Source organism: Agelaius phoeniceus, chromosome 1 (assembly GCF_051311805.1).
Source record: "Agelaius phoeniceus isolate bAgePho1 chromosome 1, bAgePho1.hap1, whole genome shotgun sequence".
Classification (NCBI taxonomy): Eukaryota; Metazoa; Chordata; class Aves; order Passeriformes; family Icteridae; genus Agelaius; species Agelaius phoeniceus.
The window spans coordinates 70,446,494-70,474,385 of NC_135265.1; the positions used below are offsets into that span (position 1 = coordinate 70,446,494).

A 27,892-nucleotide genomic window follows, 5' to 3' on the forward strand; every position below is an offset into this window, starting at 1 on the left:
CTGCCACACAATCAGAAAAACAAAAGGAGCACCTCCAGAGCCACCTACACCAACATACCTTGAGAAGCGTTCATTCACCACCAAGTACAGAGAGTCACAGAACAAGTGCAAATAAATACCTGTCAACACCTGAGCTGTGAATATGGCACTGCTTTGTGTAAAATGCCAGAGGCTTTTGTTTGTATTTTTAGAGATTTGCACTCACATAATTCTTTTCCAGCCTTCCTTAGAGTTCTAAGCCACTGTCTAAAGGGGTTGTATCTGCTCCTGATTTGGGAGTAGAAATGTCTCTGGAATAGCTTTGGTATTTTTCTGCCAGCAGAGGATACCCAGGACCAAAGCTTCCCAGAGTTTTGAATGTAGATCCTGCTTTGAGGCTCCACATATTCACTTCTGCTGCCTTTGAACAAAGAGCACACAAGATCTGATGCCTCACTTCATTCATCTCCATAATTTGGGGAAAATACACAAAGCTACTTTTGAAACCGTACCATTTTCATTTAGGCTTGCAATGTTTTCCAGCAGCAAGAATTTTGCACTGCCAGTCCTTGAGGTTTTAAGAACTACTGCACCTTGCCAAGAACATTTCTCATGACACAGGCTCATGATGGATAGATCAATAGATTCTTGAATCCTCATATCCTTTTCAAATTACTACCCGAGATATCTACCTGAGAAGGCCATCTTATCTGATAACTTAAACAAGCAACCTGTCTACACTTTAATTGTTATTGAGGATTAATGTTGTTTATAAAATGAAATCAATACAATCTCTATTGCTTATTAACTGAAACATTCTAGGCTCTGCTTTGTTTGCTTTGCTTTTCAATTAGTTTCTATTATTTTCCCTATTGGCTTTTAACAAATAGCTGTAGAAATAAACTTAATGGTTGTGAAACTGTTATCAGAGTCAACAAAGTCCCTTAATGGAAAGTCTTGTATATTTAAATGTAAAAAAGAATCCACTGTTTAATCATTTGACATTATGAGATAAGTTTATTACTATACATCTGTTCTGTGCTGGGCCTTGGCTTGTTTTTAAGCTAAGCAATTAAGAGTTCTTAAGGGTTCTCTAAAGTTCAGATGTCAGAACAGTTAAGTTGGTCTCTACATTTAAGATGAAAAAACTCCACATTCTAATAACATTTGTTGAAAAATTGCAAAACTGAGAATGGGCCAAAACTCATGGGATTCCTAGGAACATGACAAATACCATTCGTTTACACTGCAAAAGCGTTCTCAACACTGTGCAACAATTAAGTATGTGAAACATCTTACTGACTCTGTGATCCCAACATGCAAATGGACTGCTGCAGTTGCCAGGTTTGTTCCTCCCCCTCAGAATGGAAGAAGAGCAAGAAGGGCTGAAGGATGGTTTCTCAACTCTAGATGTACTCCTGAGTCTGAGTAGGATCCAGACGATAAGCAGGTGAATGTGAAGGAGGGATGGACAGGTAAAGTAGTTTTGAGGGTCCTGAAGGGCAATGATGTAGAAGACAAGTCCCAATATATAATGTGACAGTAGCATATCCCATTCCAGCTAGCATCAAGATGGAAAAAAATCTGTTTTTTCAGTCATCACTTTTTGGTCTTTGAATGAAGAAAACTTTTCTTCCACATTACTCACCATGTAGGTGACAGAAGTGTGTTTGCTGATGGGCTTCACAAGCAGAAACTCTCAGTCTGTGGGAATAGAATTCCACCACACTTGCTGAGTTGTACCTTTATGGATCTTCCCAGCACTGCAGTTTTACACATCACTACTCATGGCCAGAGACACCTGCAACCCACATGCTTTTGGCACACAGTTTGTGGGCTCTCAGCAGTTTAGCTGGACGTGGTCACAACAAGCAAAGTTACAGGAGAGTGTTACATAACAAAGTGACGAGTTCACACAGGCCAGCAGCTTTGCCTGCTGCTGCTGCTCAAACCACAGGCACCAAAAACAAGTGGCACCATTCCTGCACTCTTCTCTACCAAACTATTTGGATTTGACAGCATCACTTCTACTTTGTGTTCAGTGACATGAGCGGAGAGCTGGCAAAAATACAAGACAGGGTTGAACCAAGCTCAGGAAACACAGAAACTTTAGGATGCAAGTGTATAATCCCCAGCACAGACTACCATTTTGTCCCTGGGAGCACACTCAGACCTACACACAAGGAAAGAGTTCTAAAATCCACTACAAGCAGTGTGTAAACTATCCAGTGCAACCTATCTCAGGAAATGTTCTGTGCTCCCCTGGCTTCTAATAATTGTGCTTGCAATCACAAGAACTGTTTCTAGCCTTCACACAGCACAGATGCATTCCAAGGGAGGGTGAGGCGAATGGTTATGAAGCTTACTCAGGTGTCATTTATTTCATGAAAGTTTTCTGGTTATTATCATCAAATGTCAATTGTCTGTAATTGTGGCATGCAATGGAAAATCCCTGCTTAGGACATGTTCTGCCACTTGCTGGTGAAGTACACTAACCCTCAATAATGAAGCAACACTGAAAAAAATGGTTTTGACATGTAAGCAGGTCTAGGAGTATAATTAGCGCTTTTTTTTATAATTTTTTTGTATGGTTTTGCTGTAAGGAAACTACCCTGTATTTGAAAAGATAGGTTCCATGCAGAATTAAATAATTCTTCTTACTCAGTTCATTTACTAATCTAATTACTAATTAATAAAACTTTCTGCTTTAATAGCCTCTGTTTTGACTTATCTTCATGAACACAGATGAATCTTGCAGTGATCTTGCAAGACACAAATGTGACTTATAAGTAAGGATCAGAGCACAGAGCACAACTTGACCACACCCCAGATGCTGTTACAAGACATTCTCTGAGCTTGCATTCAGAGCTTCAAAATAAAGCAATAACTACTTTTAAGGGTATGCTACTTGAGAAGAGAGGAGTAAAATTTGAGGTCAGAACTGTACATGGCTGCATGGGACAGGGCAGATGACCCAGTATTTTAATTCTTTTTTTCCTTCCTTTTAAATGAAGCAAACTAATGGATTTACACATATTTACTAGCCATATTATTCTGATGAGTTACAAAAGTGTGGAAACATCTTGACATTGCTAAAATTGATAAAGCAATCTCTTAAAGAAAACTTTAAAAAATTTCCACTAGCAAACATTTTTTTAACATTAAAGACTGTAGAAAATAAAAGCACAATGGTAGTTTGCATTTTGAAACTGAGAATGAAGAAATTAATATCAGAATCTAAATTCTGGGTCAGCTTGAATGTAGGTGCAGTAGACTTGCCATCACTTGCAGATTAAAGTTGAGGCTGATTTACTTTCTGAAAAGATGGTACAGTTCAAACAGTCATGCTGGGCTTGATGCAGAAATCATATCACATGGTTTTATGGTTTGTTCTATACATATAGAAAAATATTATCTTTATCTACCCTTAATATCTTGGAATCTTGTGGAAAGAAAAGAAATTAATAGTATCTCAGCAGTCAAGTAATCAGGGTAGATTATGAGAAGATGCACTTGAAAAATTAAGAGGGGAGAGGAAAGGGAGGAATTTCCGCAAGAATTACATTAGCATGCCAAATTGGTCTAATATTCCTCATTAGTGTTTGTATTCTCTGTGCACTGTATTTTTTTAACAGCTGGCCTACTGTAGATGAAAATACACACAAAGAAAATGTGCAAAACTTCCTTGGGCTTGTGCCTGAAGAATTCTTATGATTCCAAAATTATCTGTACTGATTTTAACTGTCACACATAGGAAAAATACCCAGACTTTATTCATGTTTCTTAGAAAAGATGAATTAGGCTGCTTTGTAGCAGTCATTCCAGTGATCACATCAGCACTTTTAAACACATTCACTGTCACTTCCTGTAATGAGAAGTGACATGAATATAAGACCGCGTGGGATTTCTAATTTTTTTCCAACCACTGATTGTATACATCACACATATATACAAAGAAGAACAGAAATTATGGAACAAACCTAATTAAAGATTTACTGGGAAAAAAGGTCCATAATTCTTAAAGAAAGTATATATGTGTATGCACCTCTATAAAAATATAATTATACATGCTGGTCATTTTGTGAAACCACTTAATTTGCAAAATTATTTAATTCTGGGTATTCAGGTCATTAGCAAAAGAAGAATTATTATTGTGTTTATTGGCATAATAATACATAATAATTTCTTATACTTGCTTGTAGAACTGTACAACAATAGCACAAACGTTATTCCAGGGATTAATTATTCTCAGGATTAATGTTTTCACAGCTTGAACTAACATGATTTTAGCTATTGTATTACAGCTCTCCTCTTTACCCTCTGCATCTATTCACTTCTTTGGACTCCTGTGACTACATTTTAAGCAACCCTGACCTTTGTTAAATTACTTGGTTAAGGCTGATTTAGGGGCACAACTTTATTAATATGCACGCCTGCAGGAAAATTGGAGAAATGCTCTTCAAAACCAGCATTTTATTTAGTAGACAGAAGAACAAAGTATTATGGTTTTGGCACAAATATGCAACTCTTCACGCATAGGTTGGAGAATAATTGGTTAGCAGCTCTTCAAAAAAAGGATTGCAGAGTTATAAACTGCAAGCTGAACTTGAAATTACAGTGCTGGATGTGTGAGCAAGATTAAACATGGTCTGAAATTTCAGAGAAGACATTTTAAGAAAGCCTCTTATAATGATATACTTCATACATAGAGCACAAAAGTGGTTGAAGTTCAGCACCTAACTGGCAAACCTGCAAATTATTTTCAGAAAGTGTTAGTGGTTAAGAGTTGCTGCAAATATATAGGAATAAAATAACATGAGAACTCAACAGAATGTACCCCAAAGTAAAGTGAGAGACACTAAGTGACCATAAATGCAAAGTATACTACCAAACTTACAGGCAAAATATAATTTGCTAGAAAATGGCCAGAGTTACATATTGGCTTGCACAGAACTGTCAGGATCAGATCCCTGCTGGTGTCCTGGCAGGGCAGACCCCTCCCTCTCTAATCAGCTTTTTCAGTCTTGGCAAACAAAAAGAGCTCACTAAAATCACACAGCCTGCACAGGAGAGGCATGGAGCACAGCAGCTTGAGAGATTACACAGAGCAGAAAGTATCATTCAGACATCTAGAGCAGATGCAAATATGAATTTTATGGGCTTATTCTCTTGAATGGTATGTGTCTCTATGCTTAAAATAAGTAATGTGTTCCAATTATTTTTTTATATTACATGAAAAGTTATATTTGATGTGTTTTTTATGTAAAAAGAACTCAACAAAACTTAGAAAAAGATCAGTTTGCCCACATTTAGAATGACAACCCAAGCACCACATTCTCTCTCTGGATCCAAGCTTGCTCAAAATGTTCTCAGTATTCTTTTATTTGGTTTGATTTCTGTGCCACTCTCCTAAAGAAAAGCAAGTAAAGTGGGATGTCATAATACACACTCACAGACACCAAGGCAAGTTGCAGTAAGTCAGCACCCACCCCTCTAAAAAGATCAGAAATTACTGGTAATAATTAACCAAAAAGTTACATAAAATGCTAGTATGCACAAATAAAAACTCTACTGAATGCTTGGCAATACAGTGGCCATTTATCATAAAAAGCTATAAATAGACGGGATATTGAAGGAAAAAAAAACTAAACCTACTGAGAGGGTCTCTTTAAATGCCTAGTTTTCATCTGAAGTTTTATTTATTGGAAACAGTAGGATACAGAAGCTACCTTACAAAGCTGATTAAGCTTCATTATGGGTCACACACCCAGATGAAAAGAGTATTTTTTTTTTTTTACCTCCCAGATCAGTTCTCGTGAATATTAGTTTGCAATAACAACTCTGGAAATGACCTAGGAGCCAAAGAACCCTGCAGCAAGAAAGGGTAATATCCTCTCCAAGCAGACCCAAGGATCCTTTGGTGAGATGCCAGTTCTCAGGTGGAAAGTACCCACATTTTTCTGGATTAGCCTGCATCTCCAACCCCTTCTCTCTTCCTACCCTCTGGCTCAGCAAACCACTTTCTCCCCAGTGCTCCCTCCACAACACTGCCTGTGCCAACACAACTTCAGAGCCTCCTGGGGCAGCGTTTTGGCCCTCCTCTCAAAGGCTCAGTGCTGAGCCATGGAGAAAGCAGCTCAGGAGTGACTTTTTGGGGAGTGACTGCATTACAATGCCATGCTCAGCACTACCAGGGCTCCTTGAGTTCTGCACTGAAGGGGAAAATTGTTTTCTGGCTGGGAACAGTGAGGAGCTGGTACCTTGCTCCCATCCCTCAAGCTCTGTGATGGCCGACCATTCAAGGCCATTCCTGATGGACCAGATGGCAAGGGACCCATGCAGGTGTTTGGTTTCACCATTTAAAAAAGCCCTGTACAAACCAATGTGACTTTTTCCTCACAGCATGCTCTTGCATGCCTGAACACTGTTGAGGACACTGCAGGACTGGATCCTAAGACAGAGAATGCAATTTATGACCTAGCAGAGGAAATAATCAGTGTATTACATGTATTGTTGGCACTAGCCTGGAAAGAGCATGAAATAGAGGAGACTTGGTGAACAGGACAGTGAGAGCACTGGAAGCACAAAAGTCAAAAGAAAAATGGCAAGCACCAGCAGTAGTAGCAAGCTTGAAGTGAGAGAAAACAACAAACTACATGTGCATTTTTGATGTGCTGTGGCTCAGAGCAAATAATCCAGAACAGTTTTATGGTGTGCATACTAAAATACTACTGCTCAGAATGGACACAAAATAGTTTGGGCAAAAGGAACTTGATTATAGCATTTATCTGGGAATTGCTACCTTGTGGGCAAACAGGGAGAAGTTAAAAGAAGACAAACTTTTATGGGTTTGCACAATTTAAATACACAATTTAAAATGACTGAATGAAAAGTTTAACACTTGGATCTGCCTGGCTCCAAATACAATCAAAACTGATGTGATGTATGCATGCTCCTCTGATCTCACTAAGATGTACCATATCCTTGGGGTCAAATGCACCTTGCTGTGCTGTACTAGAACAGGGCCCAAGACACCAAAAAAGACATGGAAGTTTCCTGAAGAATACATATGAATCCTTTACTGTGACTTAAGAAATTTTTTCCACCATCTGGATTTCTTTTCCAATGCCTCCAGCTAAATTAAAAGCAGAAAGGAGACAATTTTTCAGGAGCTCTTTCAGCACATTATAATTAGAGATCATTTCATCATCTTAAACATCATTCAGTCAAATAAATGCTGATTTGAGCTGCAGCATCAACAACTGCAATGAACTGAAGTTATACAGAAATAGTCATGCACTTTGCTTCAAGACAAAGTTGTGTGTATTCCCATGACCAGAGCCAGGACTGTGACCACAGGGTCCAGACTGTCACCTCAGCTCTTGCCATGTCTGCTGGCTGGGGCACCACAGTGCCCACAAATTTTTGTTATTAGCATTCTCACACACGCTTCTGTTGTGAATAAGTCCCATATAAGTCTCTTGAGTGATGATAATTTATTATGGTAACTCCTGCTTAACATTTTTTTAACTTTTTTTTGATACTCTCTAATAAAGTTGGCAGAGTAAGCTGTTAAAGGTATGTTATTTCCAATTTGTTGATACAGAATGCAACCTAGAGATACCAAGATCAGAACTAAAAACACTCCCCAACTTTTAAGTCCCTCCACATTGTATGCTTTTGGAATAAACTTGGACAGACAAACTCTTGTTGCCATTGCATAGTGAATTATTATTGCACTGAGGAACACATTGGTGCAATTGCTAGTTTGGCAGACTTGATGTCAAACTTGATAAATCTCATAAAGGATTTCTATAACAAACTCCTCCTGAATAGTTTGGAAATTCACATAAAGAACTCCTGCAGGATTTGAGCTCTTACTGATTTTCCCTATTTTAAATACGTCTACCATACTCTGGGTCTATGTTGGAAACAAAACAAAACCATATGAGAAGAGAACAGCAAGAAAAAAAGTGAAAGGTGGAATATGATGGTCTCTACAGACCTGTAAGCCTGACTGCTGTTGTATGCAAAGCAGATAGAGAATAGCATAAAATACAGCTTGGGTTGGTTAAAATGGGGACATGACTTTTAATCTTTCTCTCTGATTTTCTTGTAAATGTGGTAGATTTATGTCAAGTCCTGTAAGACATCTGATGTAGTGGCATAGAGGAACTTGTTGTTTTAAACTAGAGAAGATGTGGATTAGCAGAATTATAATGCAGATAAGGTGATATAGGGGATATGGGAGTATCCAGTGCTGAAAGGGAATATTGAGAGAAATCAATAACCTAAAGGAAATTGGAGAGAGCCTTGATAACTGGAATAAAATTAGTGAGAATAATATTTAGTGATTCAAAACAGAAGAATCTCTACTTGGCAGGTGACAAGCATTTCTGCTGTAAGGAGATTTAGTTGGGTCTGCACCTACACTGGGATGCAGGGGATTTTTCTTGGAGCATCCCATCATCTGCTACTTCTTCTGGCCTATGCACCGAGATTTTTCCAAGGAGTAATGTCTATAAACTGGAAGAGGGTAGGAAGATTTTAGGTAGATTTTAGGAAGAAATGATTTACAGTGAGGGTGCTGAGGCACCGGACAAGTTGCCCAGAGGAGCTGTGGATGCCCCATCCCTGGCAATGCTGGAGGCCAGGTTAGATGGGGACTTTAGCAACCTGGTCCAGTGAAAAGTGTCCCTGCTCATGGTAGGGAGGTTGGAACTAGATGATTTTTAAGGTCCTTTCCAAACCTAACCATTCTATGGCTCTATGATTTCCACCCCAAAGAAACAAGTTGAAGGCACTGGAAATGTGAAAGGATGGCTATAAAGGAGAAACATGAACTGAAATTTTATATATATATATAAATATATATATATACCATATATATAAAACCATTCATTGCCTTCACAGTAATTTGGATCTGCAAGTCCAGCTTGAAATAACATATGTGAAAGTGTACTGTTCCAGACATCAAAGTTAATGCCTCCTGGATTTTCATCTGTATGGTGTAAGGTTAGTATAGGTTCCAAAGAGCTGCTCCAGCAATCCAACAGGGCACCACACCCCAGGGAGACTCTGCAGGGTTTCAGTCTGGCTCTCTGCCAGCTGCTTTTTGGGGTTCACATGCATTTCTATGGACTTTCATGGACCAGCTCTGACACTGAACTTCAATGCTCAGGGTTCTCTATGTGAGTAAGTGGCTGTGGCACGAGCAGATCACTAGAGCTGCCAGGCAGGTCACCTGTGCATACAGCTGGGAGGTGTTGGGCAAGTACCACTGGCATGGGCATTTGCCTATGCAAATGTAGACACTCTATGGGCTTCATCTAAACACAGTCAGCTCTAACAGTCTGTCAAGCCCTAGAAAAGCTGTACAGGTGCCTGGAACAGGGCTATTCCTTTCCAACCACTGACGGAGCACCTATATTCTTCTTCACTCAATATAACTAAATGCAACAAGAAAAAAAGCCCATATAAACTAATAAAAAATGTGAGTCTGCATAAAATTTCCTAATCTGTTTCTTCCCAAGCTCATCTCTGATAGGTATCTACACATCAACCACAAGCCAGAATGGGCTACATTGTGAAAGACATGCATGCTTTACATACATTGCATTGCTACATACAGAAAACAAGTTTTGTGCTCTGACTGCTAGAGTCCAGAAAGCAACATTTTCTTTTTCCTAAAAGATCATAAAACTCTATGAAAGGTATCCTCTTTCATAATGTGGGGAACAAAACACCTCAGCAAGTTTCTGAATTAGGAAGCCAAAGGGAAGATGGGGAAAAAAGTGCATGATCATTGCCCCAAGTTCAAAATATTTATATTTCCTCAGTCAGTTTCATTTTTTTTGTTTTGTTTTTGGTTTAGGTAGAAGGGGAAATCAATTTAAATTCACAATTATATTTTTTCCTGAAAATATTCTAATGAGTCATTTTAACCAGATGAAATTTCCCAAAACATTATTTGAGTAAGAAGTGTTACAGTTAATTTAGGCAAACAAGAGCTGGTCTGTCCCCCAGAGAAGAGGCTGTCCCAGTTTGTAATCCCAAGGAAAACACAGTTTCTTGAAGAAATTCCAGTCCAAATTACAAATTATGCAAGTCCTGTGTTTTTGCAATGTCCATCTCAGTAGACTGCATCTAGGTGGAGCTTAACTACTGACCTAAAGAGCTTGTCTATATAGGAAACTATACCTAAAACTACACATGTAAACATCACTTTAGCCTATTAATACAATCTGAGATATTTCATTGGATAAATTGAATAAATTGCTGTCATTATCATTTTGCCTGAAACCTTCTTCTAAAAACAAAATGAAATTACAGAATAAAACACATCCAATTACATTTTTTTTCACTCCTAATCTGTCTCTCCATGACTAAGCTAACACATGCCTACAAAGGTTAGCCTTAGGCTCTGTTGTACAGTCACCTCTTCTGTGTTTCAACTTGCTGAGAACTTTTTTTAACTGGAAAAAAATATTGAGCTAGAAGAAGTAGTTACTAGGGTTACTGTTTCTTGACTACTGTTGATATGAAAAGAAGATTTAGATATTTGTTAGGGTAAAACTATTCAGAGAAACAGACAGAAGAAGCTGTGGATCTATCTAATCTAATCCTTTGGCTATATAAGAGCATGTTAGACTTTATTACTGATGTACTGAAGTTACTCTCAGTGGCACAAGGGTAGCAGCAAATAATTCCAACCAAAGTGCAAAGGAAAGTTGAGCCAGGCATGTCAGAAACAATTGCTAGTAGGACTGCAATTAGAATAAAACACTTCCCTCAGAAAATAGATGTGTCAAAAAATCTAACTGATGGTCAGCACCTGAAATGATTTTTCAAAAGTCAGAACTACAAAAGTACTTCTGGGTATCCGTGGCTTTCTCATTATTTTTCCATTTCAGCCTTTTTTTTCTGCACTCCTTTCTCTTATATCCTTTAATTCCTTTCAGTTTTCTGCTCCTTCCTTGACTTTGGCCTAATATATACTGTTCCCTGACCTGAATTCCTAGATAGACCTTATCTTTTTATTTGCTCTTTCCTTTCCATGCTCTTTACCATTATTTTTTTTCTTTAAGAAAATTAACAATTCTGGTCATTTACGAACCCTAGAGAATAAAATTATGTTGAAATTGTGGTTGGGCAGTACCTGAAGCTTCATTAGCAGGATACTGCTCTGAAGACCAAGAACTCTATATCCTTCTCATATTAATTAATTATATTTTTGTGGCTATTTAGCATCATTTTCTGATAAAAAGCAGAAAGGGCTAGATTGCATGGTCAAAATTATTAAATTACATGAACCAGGTGCTTCACCTCATGACAGGTGGCTATAAAGTGATGTCCTCAGCAAAAATTCCAGGTCAAGGGTTCACTAAAATTATACACTGACCATTGCTTTTGAATGCTTTCCAATTATCTGTGATAGGCTGGGGCTGCCTCTCCTCATAAATTTACTGGCCTAGAGGACTGAAGTTAGAAATGCAAATGCTTTCCCGTAGAGACACCAAGTCAGCCTTCAGCATCACTGAGTACAACAAAACAGCAGCTTGCCAAAGTGTCTTTAGGTTAAACTTTAGTGGAGGGATTTATATCATGTTAAGGAACACACAGCAGAAGAAGACCAAAGCCAGTCTGGATTGGAATATTTTATCTTTACCAGAATCAAGTGACGGAATTTTAATCCTCTTCAGGAGCCAAAAACACAGCCCTGAACAACTTCTGCCACTCATAGTTGGCAACTTTAATATGTTTTTATCTTCAGTTCCTAGAGAGCAGCATCTCACATCCATTCCCATCAATACATACACTGAAACTTTTGAATTATGGGTCCTTAAATAAAAAGTGAACCCTTAAAAATTGTGAGCCAGACTGATACACTTGATTGAATCAGGAGTTATTAATCTGCAATTCTTGAGACTTTTATTTCTTCCTACTAACTATTTGCAGCCTTTTCTGACCAATGCTGGGTATTTTTTTATCCATTTGAAGAAGCTCCTTTAGCAATGCTACCACAAGCTTCTCCCAGTTTTCACATCTTCCTGAATTTCTAGCTAATCCTGTGCTGGCTGCAGCTTCTTGTGCTGTTTTACTAGACCCAAATATTTGGAGTTTTGGGCATCATGCTTATGGTGCCTTTTGTTAGTACAGAACAGAGAATCACACAGCAATGGAAATCAGACAAAAGCAAAGGTGCTTTTCTAGAGTGCTTCATGCTGACTTTACCATAGATGCTGATACCCATGAGCTTTCATCCCTTTAACAGCAGGAGTAGGAAACCACTCTGCACCTGTATTTTGTACAAACTATTGCAAATATCACACTGTAGAAAAGACTATAAATAGCCTGAGCCAATGCTGGTTTTGTAGTCACCTTGTGCATGCCATATCCACTGTGGGTGTGATGTGTGGTTGGTTAACTCTACTGTGCCCTGCAAAAGCTGAGAGTTAAGAAACCCTGCCCTTGAGAACAGGTTTTAAGCTAAAAGGACAGCATAAATGTACAAGCCAGATCTGTTAGAAAGAAAAAATTGTTACAGCTTGCTCTTTAGCAGCCCAGAAGAACACAAATGTTCCAAAGGACACGATGCAAGTCCAGCTCACAGTTGTGCATCCCTCCCCCCTGCAGCACGGATGCTGGCTGCTGTGGGCAAGCAAGGGGGCCTCTGCTACTCATGGAAGCTGTTGCATTTTGACAGTAGGACACAACCTGTTTACGTATATCCTGCAGGAAAAGAAGGGTTTGCAGGCCAGAGAAACCACCAAACAACTAACAACATGCAACATGCAACAACTAACAGCTGATCAACAAGAAACAACTAACCATGCTTTGCCTGGAAGAATACCCATCTCCAGTCCATGCATCCATGTGTAGAAAGCCAACAATTGCCAACACATCAAGAAAAGAGTGAAGTGGTGTTTTTACAGAGGATTAGGAATGATGACCAAGCAGTCCATAGGACTTCCTTTGGAAATATTTGCACATGCTCAGAACCACTCCACAGAGGAAATCACATATTCATCTTTTATCGTGCACGGCTTCAGTGTAAATTCTCCTGGTTTTGTCAATCACAGCTCCATAATGAATAAGGGAGAGGATGGATGTGCCAAATATTCTGGCCACATTCATAGCTGCCTTGGTAGCTCTGGCCAGTACAGAATGACATTAAGATGTCCTGTATTTAAGTATATATGGACTGAACAAGCATGCAATGTGGTGGTAACAAGGGCTGACAAAATATCTTTACTCCAATCTATCAGCCCTCCCTCTGTATCTGGCTCTCTGTGTGGCTACTTCTTAGTAAAACTGTTTCAGAGAGCAAGATCTTCCTTTATTTTTGGAAAATAGTTTTACAATAATATTTCAGTAATTAAGGACAGCATTCAGTTAATAACTGGAGAAGGCATTTTAATTTATTCAATCTTTTTCAATGAATAGATGTCTTTCAGATGAAAAGATGGCTTTTAAAAGTCACTGCACATTGAAGTGACTGCACATTTGAAGTTCTGCTGGGCAACTGATTCCATAACCCTCAGTCATAATTACCCTGCAATCAGGGTAAGACAATTCAACTAACCTACCAAGGTGGATCTTAGAAATGATCAGAAACATAGAGCAAAAAAATAACGGTGGCTAGTAATGGCCAATTAGCACTAAAAAATTAAAAAAAAAAATTAATAGGAAACAACTACAGCTTTGTTCTTTGACATTTAGCTATTTAGTTTTTACTAAGCAGAGTATATTGGAAAGGACACTTGGGCTCACCATGAGCTTAGAAGTAGGAGTCAGACCTCGGAATTTTGCCAGTGGGATTCAAAAACCAAAAGCAGCAACAGACAGAAACCAAGAATTTCAACTCCTTTGCCCTCAATGTTCCTTCCTTGTTTAATTTTTCTATCCAGAAAAGCAAATAAACAAATAATAATTTAAAAGCCCAAACAAACAAACAAACCCAAACCCAGCCACAATGTTCTGCAGGTGACCTTTGTGTGCTATTTGCAATGTAGGAGGAGGCTGGAGGGAGGGGGAAGAGAAGCAGTAACTTTCATGTGCCTTTTTGTGGTAATCATCTATGTTAACCCCACTGTTAGTGCTGCAATGCCTATTTCTCCTTCACACCGTGCAAGATGTCTGGAGTCCTTTGAAACAGAGATTAGTCACTTTCACCTCAAGGGCACTATGATGTTAATTGTATCTAGCTGCATTTAAACATCGAAACTTCTTTTTCATCCAAAGGACGAACAACAAAATGACTTTTTGCATCCTGACTCACAAGGGAGAGCCACTTTCTGAATCAGTACTACCACCTTTGGGCAATACCTGACTCTTCTTGGCAAGTGCTGCTTCTCTATAATTAATTGAGTGCCCCAACACCAAACGTTACTGAGAAGGGAGGATCAGATCACTGAGGAACAATGAATTTAAAAAAGCAAGAAAGAGCAAAAATAAAAATTAAAAAATCATAGTTTATAATAAACACACATTAAAATAACTTTTCTGTTCACATGAGAATAGAGGCTCTGAACAATTTCAAATTCTGAAAGCAGAGAATGGGAACAAGAAATGTTCCAAGATTACATAAGAATCTGGCCAGTTTACCTGTGCTCTGCTTCTTCTAGAGATGAACACGTGGAAATTTCCATCAAAGAGGGGGCAGAAATTTCCTTTATTGTTTCTCTTTTGGTTGTCTCCCTTATATCCTGATGTTTTAAGAAAACATCACCCTTTCAAGTTTTATGAAATACCTGGTATTATTCCTCCAGTTGGGAATGGATAGGATTTTCATAGAATTTCAGCTGTCAAAATACTTGATTACTACAACACATAACTGTTGAAAGAAGCCAGATGGAAAGTGTAGAAGTTTCCAGCTTAAATACTGAGCAAATAAACTTCACCAAAACTGGCTCAAATTGATTTCCATTTTTGTTATAACAACCCATGTTTCTTCCATTTTACATATCAATTTCAACTTCCCAATTGGAAAACTTCAAAAGAAAAAATATTTTATGGAAATATTTATTTATCAGTAATTCCCAATTTCACTTATAAAATAAGGGATAAAAACTTAGCATATGATTACAACATTAATAGCCACAAAGTGATGAACCTTGTGATAAAGGTAAATAGAATCCTAAATTCTGTTTACACACCATACTACCAATGAAATCTACAGGTATGAAGCCCTTTCTTGGCCAAATAGTGTAGGGCAGTGATTTTTAATTTAAAACTAGATTTTAATTTTTTTTTTTAAGTTGGAATAATTACCTGTCTTGCAAGGTTCTAGTTTTGATAATTGGCTTGTGATCATCACTGGCACAAGTTTCTCAGGGGATTGAAATTTCAGCAGTATTGCACTTAGAATTTATACAAATATTTGATAGGCTAGCAAGACATGGTGAGAAGAAGCCAAATGATGCAAGACAGCCTAGAAAGGCAACATGATTTGTAAATGGAGGAGCAGCAAGAAAGAGAATGAAAAACTCCCTTTAACTAATGAGAGGCAGCACTACACCCACTAATTTTCGCCCTTCTTTCTTCCAGCCTTTCACTCTGCTCCTATAAAAAAGCAAACACCACCCCATCATCTTCTGTTACAGACTTTGTCATAGTCCTAAATATTTTAATAAATATAAATATAAATATAAATATAAATATAAATATAAATATAAATATAAATATAAATATATATATATATATATTTGGTTTTCCATTTTGCTAGCAGAACCCATATGCTCCGTTTCCATATCTGTTTCTTTGCACCTTTTTCTGTGTGATCTACTTTTCTCCAATATGCAGGTTTCTTGCACAAGCATGTATTCCTTCCTTTAGAAGTTCTCCTATTTGCAGACACACTTTTTCATCCTTTTTCTGCAACTATCCCTCATAGTCAAGTTCTGGAATGTTTCTTTCCCTCTGGGCTTGGTATTCATCTATCTCTTCTCAGAGGCAGAAAATACTTCATCGTCCCCAAATGCAGGACACTAGGCACACATAGATATGAGAACTATGCTGTTTCTTACAGGAAAGTATTCCCAGGCTGCTAACTAAGCCTCATGGTTCTCTGGAACAGAGACTAATGTAGCCAATATACTAAAATCATAGTGATTCTCCAGTAGTTCCCCTCTGATTGGAATGATCCTGAAAGACACACTCCCCAAGCCTAAGCAACAGAAGATGATCCCAAAGATGAGAGACAGGGGAATTTCCATCATTCTGAAGGAACCTTCTTGATACTGCAAATGTTTCATGCTTTAATATAACACTTTTTTAAATAAAGAACCTTCTCTTCAAACTTTATCTTCCATGAACCCTGAGCAAGAAATATTTTATAAGAATCAGCTAAGCTTTGCAAGTCCCACTGTAAGAAAAGCACTGCAAGTTCACTCAGATTTGCAGGGCCAGCCAGCTCATGGCCCACAAGCAAAACCAACCTTTGCTTTTCCCTGTCTGTCAATTTCCCAAGCTCATTCATCAAGGTTGTTTTCATTTTCTTAACAAGACAGAACTGTTAGAGCAGTGAAAAAGATGTATATATGTATTTTACTTTATTTTAATAACAAACCAAGAAAGAAAGGGAATGAGAAAATGAGAAATCCTTTTTACAAAGGATTTCTGAAGACACCTGAATGTGAAACCAAAAAATTCTGTAGAAACCAGCCATCTCTATTTTAAGGTGATAAAATATTCAGAACTGCAGATTATATGCTTCTCATTTCCCTGTGGCTGTTCTTAAACTCTGAAACAAGATTAGATAACATTTCTTTAAAAAAAAAGAAAAAACAAAAAAAAAAAGCAAAACCAAACCACCCCACTTCATATTCACAGTTTAATCACACATCAACATTAAAACACTCATGCATTCTAGCCTTTACCTATCACATAGGTTAATAACTAATCTCCAGAGGATTGGAAAAATGGCTCCTTTTATTTTTAACATGTTTTAGTACCAGTTTAATCTGGGGAGGAATTGTGGGGGAATTAATTTTTCAAAGACTCATCCAGAGCAGGGCAGGGGCGGGGAAGGAATGCAGGCTGAAGAAGAAGCTGATTTTGCTTCACTGTCTAGTTCATGGCTTCCACACACTGCTGGAGGATTATGTGAGTATGGAGGATAAACCACACTCTCCTAGAGTTAAATTCACTGCTAGAATGCTAGAAATCTCAGCCATAAGTTCTATGTAAAAAGTAATGCTAAACACAACTGGGCTGCAATATGCCTGTCTACTCAATCACAGCAAAAATCAGAGGACACTCCACCCACATGTTGCAGGAGATATTAACTCTATATAACATGCTGAACTGCAAGTTTAAATGCAGATATCTGGGGAGAAGTCTGGACAGCTCTTCCAAATTGGCTAACTAGTTTGTTTCAAGAGCAGAGAGTTAGGTTGGTTTTCCCCTGGGAAAAAATGTTTTGTGACCCTCCTACACAGAAGCTCTGTGGTAGCCTGACCCACTGCTGGTGACAGAAACTCAGCCCCTATGGAGCAGAATTTCAGGAGAGCTCACCAGATGCTTCTGGCAACTATCTGCCAACTGTGCTGCATATGGACAACCTCATTAAATTCAATTAAGTAACCTTGCAGTTGCAGCAGGGCAGACACCCAGGCTGGGATTTGAACAATTGGGATTTGTTCTGCATCTACCTCCAGTCAAGGCCAGGATTTGGAGTCAGTCATAAGCATCATATGCACACACCACAGGATGCAAGAGTCCAAGTTATAAGTTGTATTCCTTTTTTTAAATTCATCTCATGGCTGATGGGTGCTAGTTTTCCCAATGAAGTTACACCTTGCAGGTGTCCTGACTTTGGTGGAAAGCAAAATTGGATGGAAAACCAAATGTAGCAACAAACCATGGGACCGTTATTCACTGTCTGATGGCAAGGAATAGGCATAGCTGCCTTGGAAAGTGCACACCTAGCCACATAATCATTCCACAATTGCTTCTTAATGTAAAGGATAAAGCCTTTCACCTCCTTTCAGCCTTTTCCCATGGCCAACACTACTGCTCCATAATAACCCATCTCTGAGTAACAAAGTAAACAGCATTACAAAATAATTTCTGAAGCCAAATATCTGATAAAGATGATTAATGCCTCACGAAATGCCCAAGTCATATTTGCAATTATTGCAATATTTGAGATGGATAAGAAGAGAGAATTATAGGATTTGCTGTAAGGCTGAATTATCTACAGGAAGTTCATGTGAAAGTCACGCTACCATCTAACTCACTGGTACCTGCCAGGCACACTCCTTAAGAGCTGGCTTATTTGCTTTCTGGATTTTAGAACTAGAACAGTTAGAGTTTTGAGATAGACTTTTTTTTTAAAGCTACCTTCATAAATACCCTCATTCTTGAGAGAGACTGCATTGATCTAGAAACTGCTGCACGAACACAGGAATCTTTCCCAGTGAACAGATTTTGGGGTATTCTTGAATGGCTGCCCAAACCAAAGTTTCACAATGTTTGTTCAAGACAAAGTTTGCCAGCAAATACAAATGTTCTTTCAAAGAAAAGTGATGTACTTCTTCTTCTGAGCGACTCACATGGGTATGTTCTGTAGTTTCCCAGCACGACAAAAATCTAAATGTTTGGCACATGCTTTTGGGGGAAAGAAGACTGAAAGGTGCTATCTTAGAGGGCTTCAACCACATCACATTATATAGTCCATAAATTGTGAAGACAATTATGAATAACTTCCTTTTTTTCCTATGATGGGATCAAGAAACTCTTCTGTTTATAATCATAGATTACCTTGGTAACCAGCTAATACACAATATGATAACATTTGATGAAAGAACAATAGGAAAGAGACTATATTACTGTTGGCAGCCACCTACTCCAGAGTTCTCATATTTATTCAAGCAAAATTATTATTATTATTATTACATCATTTTGTTAATAATGACTGAACACTTTGTAAGGATTGTTAAAATCTAAATTCACAACTGGAGTTGTTCTGACTGGACATAACTGTTTTGTTTTTGCTTTCATGATGCCTTAAGGTTCTCTCTTATAGTCAGTCACTTCTCTGGTGCTAATGAAAAGCCTTGCTGCAAATACTCAAATTTAATTATTATTCTATGACCACTCCTATACCCCCCAGTCCCAAATTGCACCAACATGAACACCAGTGGCAAACAAGCACAAACAGGGCATTAAAAAGGTCAAAGAAAATTTGTTTTCAACTTTAAAAAGGTATTTCTGTAAAACTCTTCTCAGCACCTGCTGAGTCCTTATAGCCCATATAATTTTCTGTACTCCTGCAAACTGCTCATTTCACATGTAGAGGCAAGGAGGAAATATCTGGAAGAGGAAAGCTGGCAATGAGGAGGATCCTTCTCCAGCCATTTGTGTCTATCATGTGAAACTCCAGGCTGCCTTGAATAGTCAAAGTGTATGGGAGAAGGAATGTGGACAGACTTTCCCCCCCATTTCCAGAGCAAACAAGTAGAAACAGGGAAATGCCTTGCAGGCCCAGCCAAGCACAAATGGGTGCACAGGGGATAGGGCTGAGCCACCACACTCTGTTTTGCACATTCAGTTTTTATGGCAAGCCACACAGTCATCTTTTTCTTAAGGTGTGCTGCAATATCCAGTCACTTGCAGCTACCACCAAAGAGCTGGGTAGTTCAGCACATTCAGACTTACATACAGACTTTTTTGCCCATCAGAAGACTCTATGATTAACAGAAACACCATTACTTGAGCCCTTCCTGTGACTGCAAAATCCTGGTGCAGGAGATGGAGCACACATTGCTCCATAGGCTAAACACTGAGGGCAAAGCACAGTTGCCTGTGCTTCTGTGCCCAGTCACCACAAGGGCTGTGGCAGGAGACGCTGATAGAATTGGCATGGCCTTCTTCTGCTCCTCTGGTGTTCCTCCCCTTGATTCTCCTTGAATAAATCCCGCTTCCTCCTTTGTTAGGAAAGAGGGAAGCTGGTCTGAAATCAGCTTAGTCACCATCACTGATGCAGTTGCACAGCACTAGCTGAAACAAAGAAACCTTTTCTACCCACACCCAATCTGATATTGCGCTACCGTGGCCTATAACAATACATTTTTGGAAATACTTGTCAAGAGTGACGATTTTGCTAACAAACACTATGACAGAGGAACATTAGAAAACAAGCAAGCACAAAAACCTGCAGTAAATGAGACTTTGGAAACTACACTATTTCTTTTATTTACAAGGAACAAAGAACCTCATGTGTGTCAGGAATAAATGGAAATCGGCCTCCAGCTTTCACAAATGAATAATCGTGTGTAGAAAACGTAACATTTTTGTTAAAATAAAGATGTAATTTGCGATTAACTAAGGAACAAGAACTAGTTCTTCTAGAGCCAATCTAGTGAGGTTTTTAAAACTGGCATATTCTGATCTCATCTGTTTCCCTATGGGCAAAGAAGCCGATCTTGAGCTTTCCTGCTGCAGATCAAAGTGATGGCTACAAATATTACTAAAACAAAGTCTCCCCTACTGTCAGGCAAAACATGACAAAAAGAAAACAAGAAAAAAACTTCTGCACAAGGATATAAGACAAAATGGGAGAGTACTTCTGCCATGCTAAGAAAGCTGAACATCTAGTAAATCTTGGATTTCAACAAATACAACATTATTATGATAGGAGACCGGTTACCATATATGCGTCAACTCTCTGGGGAATCTGATTTTTATTTTCCTTCCTGTTCAAGGGACAGTTGTTCATATATTTATTTGCATTGCCAAAACGTGGAGATGCAGGCTGTGATCAGAGGTCCATTGTGTAAGGTGCTGTACACACAGTTTAGCAAAACAGCCTCCGCTTCAGAGACCCTCCAGTCTAAACAGGGAAATTCTAGAAGTCCCGAGGGGAAACAAAAGCTTGTAAGGTTTCCAAGAGAGAACCAGAAAGTCTTTGGAAAAGCATCTTTGGGTGGCATTTTAGACTAAACGGAAATTTTGGTGTTCTCATTTCAGTGATATATTTCCTTGGGTTTGTGTCATTAGAAATCTTACCTGTATTTTCTCAGCAATTTGATCAAAACTGTTGCAGATAATAAAACTGAGGCTTGAAGTTTGTGCCCATTGCAAAACCTAACTAGAGTACCTTTCTATCAGAGAATTCATTGCTTTATGAATTCTCACAATTCCTTCTCAAACATCAGGTACCAGAAATTCCTCATTTACTCCTGATCTGCAAATATCACAAACTAACTCCTTGTTACTCCACTACTTGTTCCATCTTTCTTGAAGATCAAGGGAACTTGGAAAAATACAGAAAGCTTGTCTGCATGAGTGACTGTCACATGAGGGAGAGAGCAATAAAAATTCTGAAGGCAAGTCCACCAGGGCATTTTCAAAATTACGGCCTGAAATATCTTGAGAAGGACACTTTGAAAATAATCTTTTCAAAGAAAATGATTCCCAGATTTTTTTATGTACAAGAAAAATATGCAAACCAACAGAAACAGGTGTGTTCCTCTACAAATTATCTTGCATCCATTTAGAGACAAAATTATTAAACATAAGACACAATGAAATGTCACCCTCTAAACATAAATGCACTAGGAAGAGAAGTGTGGGCATTTTAAGCAGGAAAGAAATAAATGGTGGGAGGAGACAAGGAGTTTAGGAATATATGCTTTACACTGTTTGAGGGCATATTCCTCCTTCTCTGTTCTAGAAAACAAACAGATGAAGCAGGGAACACAAAAAACTCACGGGTAGTGCCAAGATGCTTACCTTTGTGTTCATACAGAATCACAGCAACATGAAGCCCCTTGTCTTTGAATCTCCTCTCTTTTTCCAGCAACAGCACACTCCCTTTGGTCTCTGAATGGACTTCAGGATTCTCTACAAGTCTGCAAAGAAAGAGATGGATAGACTGGAGAGATCCTTGCTCCTTGGCTGTGTGGTTGGTAGAGCTTTATAACTTAAAATTTATTTGTCCTAAAGGGACTCTAGATATGCATTAGACTTCTGTCCTACATCTTGCCAAGAAGTGGAGAACTTAAAAGGAGTGCTACTTCTGCTGGGATGGGCTGGAGGACAAGGTGAGAGAGAGGAGAGAATGAAAAAGCAGCACATTTCTCACTGGTTATTCAGACCAAGCTGCACTCTCTTAGCCTTCCTTTGTGAACATCAGTAAAACAGATTTATATTCCTATAGAAATACTGCTGCTAGATCAGTGGACAAACCTCTGACACAGAAATGCACTGAATTATTGGAATTTAAGGGAGAAAAAATTGTTACAAAATTCACAAGCAGTAATTAACTGGTAGAAGATATAAATGCTATCCATTTTACCACTTATATAGCTGTGTTCTGATCTTATGTTTCAACAGTTGAACACAGTACAAATACTTCACTAAGGTCAGATTTCAAGTGTTGTTTTTCTTTTAAGCAAATAATGGCATAATCTACTTTGGCACTGCTAGCTGTTAACAGCACCATAAAAAAAATTCTTTTTTTGTACACCATCTTCTGAGTTACAAAAATGTTAATCCCTGATAGAACTGGAGGACCTAATTTTGTTAAAAGCAGAACATGCCTGATTTAGTAAAGGGATTTCTGTTCTGAAGCTTTCAAATCTGTTGCTCACCTTCCTGTCAATCACTGAAGTGAATCAACCTTTTTAGTGGAAGCAACATCATCTAATCTGGAGAGAGAAAAAAGGGTATCAAAAAAGCTAGTTCAGCAGTATGGCAGCCCCTTGTGCTGAGTTCCAGACATGAGATTCTGAATTCTTCAGTTTACAAATGACCTTAAAAAGTACATAGATGTGAAGAGCAAAGGGAGATGACGGCCCAAAGTATTTGAAAGATGCTTCAAGTCAGGGACTCTGTAGTAGGCATGCTGACCTGGCCAACTTCACCACTGAGTGCCTCTGGTAGCCTTCCATATCAAAGTCAGGAGGAGACTGCAGAGTTGCTGGACAAAATCTGCTAAAGCATTGTCATGAGGGTGTTTTTATAAATTTTGCTGATAATGAATTCTGCTGTCTCGGTCCTTCTGCGAGCCTCTCAGGAGCCCTGGGCCAGTCCCGAGTCGGCAGACACCGGGGGGCAGCCCCGACATGGCCGACAGCGGGGAGACACTGTCTGTGTGTGCCCCGAGGGTGCTGAGGGCACCTGGGCTGGCAGGGAGACACTGTCTGTGTGTGCCCCGAGGGTACTGAGGGATCCTGGGCTGGCAGGGAGACACTCTCTGTGTGTGCCCCGAGGGTACTGAGGGCACCTGGGCTGGCAGGGAGACACTGTCTGTGTGTGCCCCGAGGGTACTGAGGGCACCTGGGCTGGCAGGGAGACACTGTCTGTGTGTGCCCCGAGGGTGCTGAGGGCACCTGGGCTGGCAGGGAGACACTCTCTGTGCCCCGAGGGTGCTGAGGGCACCTGGGCTGGCAGGGAGACACTGTCTGTGTGCGCCCTGAGGGTGCTGAGGGCACCTGGGCTGACAGCAGGGAGACACTGTCTGTGTGCGTCCCGAGGGTGCTGAGGGCACCTGGGCTGACAGCAGGGAGACACTGTCTGTGTGTGCCCCGAGGGTACTGAGGGCACCTGGGCTGACGGGGAGACACTCTCTGTGCCCCGAGGGTACTGAGGGCACCTGGGCTGGCAGCAGGGAGACACTGTCTGTGTGTGCCCCGAGGGTGCTGAGGGCACCTGGGCTGGCAGGGAGACACCCTCTGTGTGTGCCCCGAGGGTACTGAGGGCACCTGGGCTGGCAGGGAGACACTGTCTGTGTGTGCCCCGAGGGTACTGAGGGCACCTGGGCTGGCAGGGAGACACTCTCTGTGTGTGCCCCGAGGGTGCTGAGGGCACCTGGGCTGGCAGGGAGACACTGTCTGTGTGTGCCCCGAGGGTGCTGAGGGCACCTGGGCTGGCAGGGAGACACTCTCTGTGTGTGCCCTGAGGGTGCTGAGGGCACCTGGGCTGACAGCAGGGAGACACTGTCTGTGTGTGCCCCGAGGGTACTGAGGGCACCTGGGCTGGCAGGGAGACACTCTCTGTGTGTGCCCCGAGGGTGCTGAGGGCACCTGGGCTGGTGCCTTTGCAGCACAAGAGACAGCAGAGACATCGGTAGAAGAGAAAGGGCCGACTCTCAGCAGGGGTTAATCCAAGGTTTTATTAGGAGTCCCAAAGGAGCTCCTGCACCTCAGGGGCCTCCTGCTGAGAGCCCCGGGAGATGTGCCAAGGTTACATTTAAAGGGAGGTGGAAACCAAAAGTGGATAACATTTCACCAACCAATGAGTGACCCTAAGGGATGGATGCTGGGGGATAGACATGTAGGACAGCGTATGGGGCAAGGCTTGGGGGGCTGACCCCTGGCCTCTGGCTGATCACTCGATGACCTGGACTGAAACTTCTGGATGATGGGGATGGAATGCTGAGTGATTGACAGAGAGCCAGGGTGGGGTTTGGAGATGATCTCATCCCGTGAGAGGGATAACACAGGTAAAGGGAGGGGGGTACAGTCTGGGATAAACTATTTGGGAAAAATATGGGGATACAAAACAAAACTACTTCAAAGTATTACAAAATATAAAAACACACTACAACAGTAGACAGCAAGTGTTTTACCAAACATGGATGACTCCTTCAAAACTGCAGCTGCGCCCTTGTGTGATTTAAGTCATTCTTAAGATAAAGGCTTCTACAAGTGTTTTTTATTTTGGGGTTTTGGGTTTGTTTTTTTTTTTCTTGTTTTTGGTTTTATTTTTTTTTTCTTTTTTTTTTGGGTGTTTTTTTTTTTAGTTTTTCTTTTGGTGGGTTGGTTTGGGGTTTTTTTTACTTATACTCTGGTTAGCAGAGAAGTCTAAAATATGATGAATTCTTAAGCCACTGCCATTCAAGTGGAGCTAGAGATTTGATATGGAGCAATAAATTACTGAAATTTTAAAAATCACTGGAAAAACCACTGACACTTTAACCAATCATTGAAGAAATGAAAACCTGGAATGTCATCATTTTAGTCTTTATTACTTCATCACTCTTCATCTGACTACGTTATCTGACCCTGGAGCATTAACTGGATCTACTATAAAATCTATACAATAGACAAAAAGGTTCCTATGCTTTGGATCAGCTATTCTAATCTAGGAAATTCTTTTTTTTGTAGTGAAGTTTTAAGCTTTGAGAAACATGCAGCCTTTGTTCTAACTTATACAGAAATAAACTTAAACTCTAAATTAACTAAATTAAACCTGTTATTTCCAAGGACCACAATGAAGAGAGATATTTATTCAACGTGCTTTCCAGTGTCAAGGACTAAGGTCATGGTTTATGGTTGTTTCTTATGTAATGAACATGAAAGATGCAAAGGATTCCACTTTAGGACGGAATTAAAATGAGCTATTTAATATACTAAAAGCTAGTGCATACTGTGTTGCAAGTCCACAGTGTCCTGCAGTGTCAATTTCTGCCTAAGCCATTAAAGATATTAAATGGATTAAGTTTCAAAAATAACCTGTGAGCTACTGAGAAACAATTTCTGCTGCCCCTCAAGACAACCTGTGTATTACCAAGTACCTGAAGATCAGGGTAGCTTGAAACCCTCCCTTGGTTGCACACTGAGTGGGAACATGCACCTCAAGCCTTCCAGCCTAAATATGAGGTTCTTATGCACTTAAACCACCAAGTGAAGTTCTTCACTTTCCTCAGCTTCACACAAGGACCACATAAAGCCACAATTTTACATTCTCTGAGTACCCACAAATCAGGCTGACTGTAAAACTGGCCTAAGCTTATGCAAAAGATGCAAGATACTACTGCTCAAAACTTGTAATCTGCATGGAAATAAATTATCTACCCTGCTACAGACAGTGGCAAAAATCTCCCACCTGCACATTTCCTGCATGTTTTTTTTTTCCTTGTTCTCATATGTCTTAGCCTATTATGTGGTAATTGATTACCACCACCAGGGAGATAAAACAGCTCTTCCCTGGCAAGTACAGGAGAATTGCAGTGATAATTAATTAATGTTTTATTATGCTAATAGATACTCCTTTACAACTGGAATTTTTCATATCATTGTATAATTGTACAAAGACTTAATCTCTGGTTCAGAAATCTCACAACCACAAATCACAGGAAGCTGGAAGCCTATCACTGCTTGCCCTCTCCATACACTATTTCCTTGGACATCCACATTTAAAACCTTTGGAGACAGGGTTCAGGGATAGAAGAAAACTTAGTCTGGCATGGCACAGCCATTTCTTTGTGTAAGAGAGCACAATTTCAGGAGGACATTTTTACACTATTTACTTTCTTTTCTTCAAAGGTCAGTCCTGTTATGTTGCTCTTCCACGAGGTGTGAAAGATGCAAGTGGATTCAGGGCTAGAGGAAAGGTTGATCCCACCAGATCACCAGCCAAATTCTTGATATCAGTAATGGGTTGAATTCAGCTCCAGAAAAAATGGCAGCATAGATATTATGATAAAAAGCAGCCCTAGGATCCCACTATGAGGTAAAAAATGAAGGAACCTGAAATAGCGTATGTGGAAAGGAGAACTGGGCACTGTTCTAATCTTGAGATTTTTTTTTTTTTTTAATATTTAATTATTCATGCCACATAAAATTTGCATGCATTTTATAATAACAATCCACCAAGAAATAAGAATTCTTTTTTATTCAGTATTTCCACTTTCTGGGAAAACCATAGTCTGGAGTTTAAAGACATTTTAAATTCCTCCAGTGGGTCATCTTTTCTTCTCTATCAGCTGCCACAGTCACTTCACCTACTGGCTTTGATTCTGCATGTTTCTGCAAGCACCAGTCCCTGCAATCTCTAACACTTCACATTGGTAAGTGTTTGCCTAAAACCTAGTCTGAACAAGAAAAGTTGGAGGACTAGGAAAATAGTCCTCCAATTAAAAAAAAAAAATGTTTCTTAGCTTTGATAAAAAATTGCCATCCCATTTCTATTAAATAAAAAAAGGAAAAAAAAGCCTGCAAAACAAAACTAACAAAACTAAGGCTTGTGTGTCTCAAGCAATTACCACTGGTGTTTATCCAGGCTTTGAAGGATGGTTTTTCCATGTCTCAGAAAGTCTTTCTTGCATGCTCATTACAGATACCTAATAAAAAAAGAGTTTGCGATGGTACTTTTCCCTGTGACTAATTTACTTTTTCCTCTGCACATTTATTTTAGAAAAGCCATAGGAAATTTGAAAATTCTATTGCTCCATCAAATTTAGCTAAATCAATGAGTTCAACAATTTCCAGGAGGGCTGTTCAAATGGGTACAGCACATATAAGTCTACGGGCCCACAGGCAGTAGTTTTGGGTCAGTTCTCTAAGAAATACAGAAAGAGAAGAAATCCGTGCTCAAAGGTAGGCTGAGTGTCCCCTGATAAACTGGGCTGAGAGCATTAAATGGTCAGGCCAGCAGAGAAGAGGTGACACAGGGTTTAAGTAATCCAGCTCTACTGCCAGCAGGAGCAACAACCAGGAAACAAGAAGGTGGGAGGAGACGAGGAACAAAAGGAAAGAAAAGGTAAAAAAAAGCTTTGCTAGCTGATCTGGTTGATTGATGTGATTAATTGCCACCTACACAGGTAGGTGTTGCTATTGTGTATTTAGCATTCTGCCAGCAACAAATGTTTGGGACTCCTGGTTGCTTCATGGACTTTGTCTGCCTGGAAGTCAAAACCATTTGTATCTTACGCATCATCACTGACTAAACAAAACACCAGGAGCACAAGATAAACAATCCTAAACAGCTGGATGCAGGGACAGTGCATGCTCTCCCCCCCTGCCAGGGAGCCAGCAGCAATGGGATCCATCCAGCTCCTTACACAGCTCCTTCTCATCTATGCTATGCCTCCTTCCTCAGAAAGATGCTGGTATACCACCAAGAGACTCATGGCTATGAATACTCCTACAACCTTGTGACTTTGAAGATTTTAAGTATCTGC

At 39.7% G+C, this 27,892-nt stretch overlaps 1 long non-coding RNA gene across 1 annotated transcript in view; it reads right to left on the bottom strand.

Moving 5' to 3' along the window:
• LOC143694523 (uncharacterized) overlaps window positions 1–27,892 on the bottom strand; it is a 142,427-nt gene that overhangs the window by 46,429 nt on the left and 68,106 nt on the right. Inside the window, exon 2 of the long non-coding RNA XR_013183080.1 lies at window positions 21,718–21,836. This is a non-coding gene — a long non-coding RNA (uncharacterized LOC143694523). The remainder of the gene's footprint in view (window positions 1–21,717; window positions 21,837–27,892) is intronic.